The sequence below is a fragment of the Chaetodon auriga genome, chromosome 3 (genome assembly GCF_051107435.1).
Source record: "Chaetodon auriga isolate fChaAug3 chromosome 3, fChaAug3.hap1, whole genome shotgun sequence".
NCBI classification, from domain to species: Eukaryota; Metazoa; Chordata; class Actinopteri; order Chaetodontiformes; family Chaetodontidae; genus Chaetodon; species Chaetodon auriga.
In genome coordinates this window covers 376,238-385,226 of record NC_135076.1, presented here as the reverse complement: position 1 = coordinate 385,226, position 8,989 = coordinate 376,238, and the positions used below count along the sequence as shown (strand labels likewise).

Here is an 8,989-nt window from a genome sequence, read left to right as displayed (position 1 = left end):
CTACATTTAGTACCATGACGTGAAACAATTGAGTAGATATAATAAAAATTCTGAGTCAATGCAATTGTGCCTCATAAGTCGAAAACCACAAAAAAATAAGTACATAAAATTACAAATGCAAAGTAGATCCAAACCAAACATATGTGCTAATTTTACTAAATGTTGTGATGATTAATTATCAAAATAATTAGGTTGTACTTACTTAATTTTAAAATTGTATTTTATCTTTTACTCCAGGAATACTTTAATGGAATCAATTGCTAATTTAAAAAAAATGTACACATAGTAACATTTTAAGAAAGCATTTATTAAACCAAAATTTAACCTGGTTTACAATGCCAATGCTACAAAAAATAACTCTGCATTAATGCATCAAGAACAATGGGCATTTCAATCAAACATAGTCACCACAAACTATCAAGAAAAGCCAAAAGTTTTTTTTCTTGCTAATGACAATGTGAGACCACCAGGCAGAATTGCTCTGCAGACTGAACTCTGAAAATGGCCAAAATGTACAATTAACAGTAAAAAGCACTTAAAACGCTTAAAAGTTATAGGACCAATATGTAATTTCTACTGTACTAAATCATAAAATGACCTTAATATATCATCAGAGATTAAGGAAACATGCTATGTTGAGATCCAGACTTCTCTGACATGCAATAACCAGTATATCCTCCTTCTAAATTTCCATTCTCATTTTTATTTTGACCAGAGCGGGTAAGGAGTAGATATGCATTGTTAAGGCACTATGTGGCACATTTCCACAGCCTGATGTGAAAGGTGTTGGAATTATGTAAGCGGGCAGTGAACTGGTTGAGATATAACTAATTCTACCCGACCGAAAAAAAACATGTCCTATACAGTAGCTTATCAACTCAATGTGCAGGACTTGACATTTAGTAGTTTTACAGTTTCAGCCTTGCTCCTGAAGCTTCAGTGTTCCTGATCTGCATGAGCTTCAGGTCTGGGGACAATGAGGCAAGCAGAGACAGCTCTCTCCACTGTCTGAATTTGGATTGCAGTACCCATTTTAAATGCTACAAGTCAGAGATACATATTGGTCCTTTAAGTAACACATCATCGAACAATAACCATCCAGAGTGAAAGTTTGTCATTAACACATTTGTTAAATGCATAAGAACAATGGGAACGAATTTGCACTTAAATAAAAGTCAACACAAAGTATCAAGAAAGGTTTTAATTATACAATTGTAAAACTGTCCAGCCTTTTATATATCAACTTTCAACCAGTTTTTTCTTGCCAACTGAACTCTGCATACGGTTGAACTGCAAGTAATATAACAACAGTCCAGAATGAAATCTTTTTCTTGGCTTACCTTGCAAATGAAAAAGACACATGATATCAGGGCATACTGCTGAAGAGTAGTCAGAGTACAGTAATCTAGGTACACAGGTAATTTTTCAGTCTCTGAACTTTAGTCGACAGATTTCCTGGATCAAGGCCCATCAGTACTTTTTGAAATACCTCAGAATTACATCTGAGCTTCTTGGGGTAGCTCAGATTCAAGGCATAGGTTAGTCCCAGTAGATAACAGCAAGCTCTGCTAAGATCGCCAAGGCTTCTGAGGACAGTAACACCCTCAATTACAATCCCTACATCAGCGGGTTCATCAACTGACCCATCTTGGTTGCACAGCACGTAAATCTTCATCACTTCATCTCCCAGCTCCTCTTGTACACTGACAGGTGTATAAGCAGCGTCCCGCAGACATAAAGATAACTGGTTACAACTCATTTTAAGTCTTCATGGGACACAAAAGTGGTCCCTCACTGCTCATTTATTAAACAAAACCTCAGGATTGCTTTAACATATGTCAAGATCTTCATCTAAGTTCCATAATGAACAAACACAATCTACTTTATTACCACACAAAGCATTGCATTGTTCATGTCCATACTGAAAAGTAAAAAACTGAAACATTTAAGGTGTAGGTCAGTCAATTTCCTCAGTGTAACTTACTTTTTCAAGGCGCTTGCATCTTCTCTCAGATGAGACATCAGATGATGACCTCTCCTGTTTGCTAAATGGGGATTCCAGCCTGCAAAACAGAAGGTCTTTATACATCTAACATTATTCCACGCATTCAAGTTTAATTTTGCTTTATTCTACCAACTTCAAAGGAATTGACATTAGACAAATCAAACATCAACCTTATAGAATGCTGGTATTTGGGGAGACAAGTAGATAAGAATAAAAACAAGACGTAGAAAAAAATTGGTGTGTCATGCAGAAGAATAGGAGGAAGCTAATGCAACCAACCAACCCAAACCCAAACCTAACCCAACTCTGAGGCATTATCTATATCCAAATGAGCATCTAATTCCAACAAAGGAAAGTTATTTTCATTTTCAGTAACAACTGGATGTTTTGCTATCACATTAGCCTTGAAATCTTTACATGAATAGCATTTGTGTTTTCGACTTCTGTGTGTTAAATAAGTCCCATATATGTTTGTCTTGAAATCACACCCCTCAAAAGCACATTCTACTGTTTCATGTTTTTTCAAGTGAAAATTAATATGTTGGAAATAGTCTTTTGTATTATATATATATGGGATGAGTCACAAATTTGACATATGAAATATTGCACAACTTCACATTGTTCAGTTTCGTGCAAGATCTATATTAATGTGTGCACAAACCACCCCATGTCTTGAAGGAACAAGGACAGTTTAAATGAAGACAGGGTACTGAATATCCACGGCCAAAAGTACCATGACTCACTCGGTGATGCTTCAAAAGTGCCCCTTTGGATGAAGCCACAAATGTGCAGAGCTTACACTGTCATCCATAAGTTGACACCTGAATAAGCAACGATAAATAGTGTTATCATAGGGAGCAAACAGAGTAATTTCATTGCTACTTCTATCTATGTATTTTTTGGAACTAATATGATTAATCACGCAAATGTGTGGAAAAAAAACACTAGGGAAACATGCTTAATCCAACAGTAAAAAGTTGCTGTATTCGCAAACTGGCATGATGATTGCACCAGAAGAAATCATGTGGCCAACAACATCAATAGGCTTCTTTCTCTAGCACCCACAGAGTTGTTGCATTCATGACACAGATTTGCAATGGCAATAGACAAGGCAGAGATTTAGGGGTGCAACAACTAATAAACGTAGTTGACAATAATAAGTGACAAAATTAGCTGCCTAAATATTTAATTGTCAATTATTAGTTGGTTACAACTAATTAACCTATGCACACAACTAAACATAGTTTTTCCAGAGGTGATGATGGAAGTAACTAAGGAGTGAACCATCTCACCTCCTTATTACCTCTGACAGTAGTGCATATGTAAGAGCAACCAGGAACTGATGGTTAAAAAAAAAAAAAAAAAAAAAAAAAAAAAACATTTCAAAATGGTGGCGGCAGACACAAAGACATAACAATAAAAACAAGTAGTAGTAGCTGCTGGTCTGGACCACACTTTCAGGACCACAGTCAGTTCTGGTTAGCCAACTACAATTGCAGTGGATATATAGACCCTCAACTGAGAGAAGAAATGATATGTGCAACCCTGCTTAACCATACCTAAATCTCACCAAACAAATGATTAAAATGACGCACCAAAACGTCCCTAAAACAGCCTCCAGCTAAATTTAAAGACTGATTTAGTGCCATTGAGTAATTTTGCGATGTTCGTATAATCCGATTAGCTGATTAGTTGTTTCATCAATTGATAGATTAATCAACTATCAAAACAGTTGTTATCTGCAGCCCGACAGAGGTACTGTAAATGCATAATATCGTATCAATGACCCAATGGTGGATATAGTTGGTAACAATTAATACTACTATATCCTAGACATTTTATCTTTACAGTTTGTGTTTCCAATTAATACTCCCTGACCAATGCAGTCAAGCATGGTCGAAATCAAAAGGTGCAACTCATTTGCTTACTTGTTGCTTTCCTGAACTTGTATAAACTAAACTATGCAATACAATACATTGGGATCCTTGTTTCAATGTTTGCACATTTAATGGTCCTTGAACACAATAATAAATGTGTGACATTTCTCTCTTTGTTGTCTTTATCCAAATTCTCTCCCTTAGCAGTGTTGGTGCTGTAAACAGAGTAAAAAATATTTAACATGCTTTACAAGACAACTGTGCTCCAAACACTCCAACAATGGGACTTTCTGAAAATGACTGATGTCATAATTATATTGATAGAGTTATCATTCATTTGGAAAACAGAAAGTTGCAGAGTGATCATATCATCAAAAAAATTCTGTTCACTGAAATTCAACACGATACTGGACAGTCACTATCTTAACTTGAGACCGCATGCAAATTAAATTCCCATCACTGAACGCAGCATCAAATCAGACCACAATCAACTAGTCAGAGTGACCTTAAATGCTTTCACCTTCTGCACTTCGTAGATGTTTACACTGGCCTCAAATGGATGCAGCACTCGTCACCATCACTATCACCATCAATGGACTAGGAGTGGCACATATACACATGCAAAGACGATGAGACAGCAGAGACTTTCATTTTGAAAAAATTGTTAGGTGAATGTGCAACATTACATGTTCTAGCCATCATCAAGTATTCACCCCAAAATATGGTAAGACCTTTAGCAAGTAGGACACTCAAAAATAAAATATATAACTCCTTATTAGAATAATAATAGTAATAAATCATTAGTTTCATAAGAAAAGGTAGGACATTTGTATTACCATACTGTGGCAAGCTGTTTAACTTAATATCTAGATTGGATATACATCACAACATTAAAACCAGGTACCAGGTTTAAGGTTTTGGCTGAATGTTGTATAACATTGTGTCACAATCTCGGTCTCTCATCCACCTCCGATCACTCAGCTGCAGTGTTTTTTCCACTCTCACTCCCTCTGCTCCACTCTACCTGCCAGCCGCGCCCACCTCATCAGCTCTACTCTGCTCACCTGCCGACTCAGCTGCAGCTCATCATAATCAGCCCTGCATATAAGCCTCTCCAGCACTCTCACTCGTTGCCAGATTGTTCTTCTGCAGTATGCGAGACTTTCCAGCGTTATCCTGTTTGATCACCCGTTGCCGACTTTGCCTGTCCCCGACCTGCTCTCCTCGTCTGCCTCCCGGTAAACTTACCTGCCTTCCGTCCCCGACTTCGTGCTCTGCCTCAGGTGTCTGACTGCTCTGCTGGAAACGATTCATCCGCCTGGCTTCGGCTTTCCTCTTGCCTGCTCCCCATCGGTACTTCTTCTCCCGTGGACTGCTCATCTGGCTTCGACCCCCCTGCCTGCCTCCGACTACTCCTCTGCTCTCTCCTCGCCGGCACCGCTGCTCGATCAGCTGTTTCTTCAGGCTGCGGAGCTCCCTCCTTGACATCAGCGGCTGAAGTAAGTTACTCCGCTGCTCGCCGGCACCGCTGCTCGATCAGCTGTTTCTTCGGCTGCGGAGCTTCCTCCTCGTCATCAGCGGCTGAAGGAAGTTACTCCGCTGCCCGCCGGCACCGCCGCGCGATCAGCTGTTTCTTCGGCTGCGGAGCTTCCTCCTCGTCATCAGCGGCTTTGGTCATTACCAACTGTTCCTGCTCTCCGTTGTACTGCATTTGGGTCCAAAACACGCCCGTTTCACATTGTTTCCTATAAAATGACCGCAGCAACAACCACTATACATATTTTTTTTATATTCAAAATAGGTAAAATAATATTGTTTTTAATTGCAGAACTATATGCAGTGCATTGATTTAGTCCACACAACAAAAACAGTTACAGTCTCAGAAATGACAACTTAAGCCCCATCCACATGAAGACGAGCCCAGGCCTAAATAGTTCATCAAACCCATGTATCATCCACACTAAGGCGGCGTCATTTCTGACGAGGCTGAAGTTGGCATCCGATTCACAGCTTCTGATTGGAATCTTCCGGTCCACCTTAAAAGTGTCATAACGCCTGTAGATGGCGGTATTCAGTCGTTTTCCTAATTCATGAACTGAGAGCATGAAACATTGTAGGAGGATGAAAAGAGAATCAACCCTAGATTGCAACGGTATTTAATTCATTCAAAAACCAGGATTTTATTTATTTTAATTGTAGATCTACTCTCTAATGTGTGTAACTCACAGTAAAATGTAAAAGATGTATTTCTATGTCTTTTTCTGATCTACATCACATTAGACCTGTTCCTGATATAAAACCTTACTTACGCTTCTCAAATCTGGACTAGATTATCAAACAGAGTCTATACATTCATAAAAACACAGTCTTTGATTTGTGAAACCTTTATTCTATTTGTGAAAATGCAAAAAAGGTGCATTTCACCGCTTTTTTCTCATCTAGACCACATTAGAGCAGGTCCAGGTCTAGAACCGCTACACTTAGACTCCTCAAATCTGGACTGAATTATTCCACAGAGCCTAGACATTCATAAAAACACAGTCTCTTATTTTTGAAACCTTTATCCTATTTGTGAAAATGCAAAAAAGGCGCATTTCATCGCTTTTTTCTCATCTAGACCACATTAGAGCAGGTCCAGGTCTAGAACTGTTACACTTAATTGGATGCCAACTTCAGCCTCGTTCATTTCTGAACCTAGGCCCCAGAGCGCAAAGATCTGAAAATGCCATTTCTGTGGCACCATTGTTACATCCTGTCCGCTTCTTTTTCTGATACGCTTGCTCCACCTCGTGATAAATGCGCCAACCTCAGAAAATGACAACAACAATGGTGCCGTGTACATGTTCTAAAATAATAAGCATAACATTTTGCACATGATTTTATATCGTCGTATAAACCGAGCGTTACCCACAACAGTTCGGTGGTCTGAATAAATAGACTACATACAGTCACGTCGATTGTGCAGAAGAAGTTCAGCTAACTAGCTAACTTACACCAGCAGGCTGCAACAGCATTTAGAAATTACACCCTATAAGTTATGTATGCAAGAAGACAGAGTAATTATTAATGACTTGATAACAATAATAAGGCTTGCTAGCTTGCTACTTACCATGCTTTGAGAGCGGGTCTTCCAGTTGCTCTTAGCATCACAGAAGTGAACTTTCCAGCAGGTCTCCCGGTCAAAAAGTGGGCAGATAAGATAAGTCAGGTATCCTGCGAGACCGCTCTTTGCACGCGACTGAAGTGTTCATATTCAAGTGAAACTTGCTTAAAGTAATAAGTCACTTAAGAAGATTAAGGAAATTGATTTTGAATGAGTAATAACTGCAGTTACTGAAACTGATCAGTATAATTAGTCCTTTCCAAATAATCTGAATGAAATTTACCAAACAAATTAAGGATATTTCCAAAATATAGTTTGTTAACCAAATGCTAATTTATTTCAATGAAATAAACTTAAATAATAAATGTAAAGTTAAGGTAAAATTACCTGTTAAATTTTTAGGCATTTAATTTGGTATATCCAACTCAAACAATCAACTGAATGTGTTTCAGAGATTTTATTAAGGTAGTATAGTTGTTTCTTATTGTAATATATACAAAGCCACTGAATTACTTTTTAGAGTGTATGTGTAATTCCATCTCTGTTTACTTCTGACTCAGTCAAAGTGGTTGTGGGGCAGATGCAGTCTCCATGGTTAGGTAGCTGCTCTAATGGAAACACAGAGAAGAGAGTAGGACTGTATATTTGCATCCTGGTCTCAACTCTGGGTTGTCATGGTTTTGGTTCACTCATGAACTCAGTCAGATTTCTAGAAATGAAAGCAGCTTCATCAAAAGCGCAACAAAGTACCGGGCTTCCCTAGAAAGTCTGCCAAATATCTACAAAGCCCACATCATTTACTGGTCGTCATCTAAGCAGCCAGTGGTAGAATGATGACATGCAGCTAAATATAGTCAAATCTGGTAGGGGCCCAGAGAAAACTACTCAGAGATTCGTTTCCTTAACAGTAACCCAGCCTCCCTGGTTTCCTCACTGCTTTCAAGGTGCCAAGGAAGCAGGAGCTACACTTTGTCAGTCTGCACCAGCTACTGAGGGCTACAACAGCACCAACAGCTTATGTTTAATTTTCTACAGTGTGGAGTTGTCATACTTCTAACACAGCAAATAAACTATATTAATTACCTGTACCAGTACCAGCAGGAGAAGGAGAGAGAAAAAGAAAAAGAATTAAAAGAGACAGAGTCATCGCTACTTGCTAAGATAAAGTAGCTAGCAGATAAGAGTGTGAAAACAGTGGAATTAGCAAGAAAGTCATTAAAGAGAGAGAGAGCTTTAAGGGCTTGAGCAGAAATAGTTGAAATGTACAGCAGGTAATTTGCTGCAATGAAAAAAAAAGCAGTTTTAACGGAGAAAATCAAGAGCAGAAAAAGTACACTACCAGCAACACAGGAACAGAACATGAGACAATATGCTTACCTCAGCATGTCAGCCCAAGCCCAAGCTGCCTTTGACAATGAATGCAGCCATTGGACAAAAATTGCTAATACAAAACAGTTGCAAGAGATAACTCTGGGACATTAACTTGATGCAGTATGAGGTATTGTGTGAACAGCAGGGATCAACAGGATCAGCTTTAGCCAGCTACAGCAACCTAATAAATAAAATGGAGAGATATCACAATGTGGATGACAGTTGCAATGATGACTTTTGTTTAAACTAAGACAGGGTATGTTTGACTAACTTCATTAGCTTTGCTGCAAATGAGGGCACAGAAAAAAGAATTAATGACACCATTAAAGCACTGCCATGCAGCAAGAATCCTCATGAAAATACTACAGCCTCAAATATAATGATCTATGTAGACTCACCAGTGTGGTGGTCCTTCATGTCCGCGAACACAAACTCTGCCTCCCACCTGCCTTGAAAACCCCTGTTTTCAAAGTCCACTGTCCGTTTAGCCATTTTTTGGGGAGAGGGTAGCTGAAAGTTGACCACAGGTCTAGCTCTACCAGGCTGCTGATTAACGAGTGCGGCAGGGACTCACGCTCGCGCAGTGTTGCGACTCCCCAGTAGTCAGTAGCTGATGTCATCAACAAATTTGCA

General features: G+C 39.0%; 1 long non-coding RNA gene across 1 annotated transcript; it reads right to left on the bottom strand.

Moving 5' to 3' along the window:
- Positions 1-242: 242 nt before the first annotated feature.
- On the bottom strand, positions 243-5,509 carry LOC143318440 (uncharacterized). Its single transcript, XR_013077003.1, has 3 exons — positions 5,131-5,509; positions 2,749-2,826; positions 243-2,063 (listed from the first exon to the last, which is right to left on the bottom strand). It is a non-coding gene; the product is annotated as an uncharacterized LOC143318440 (long non-coding RNA).
- Between the last annotated feature and the right edge of the window lie 3,480 nt (positions 5,510-8,989).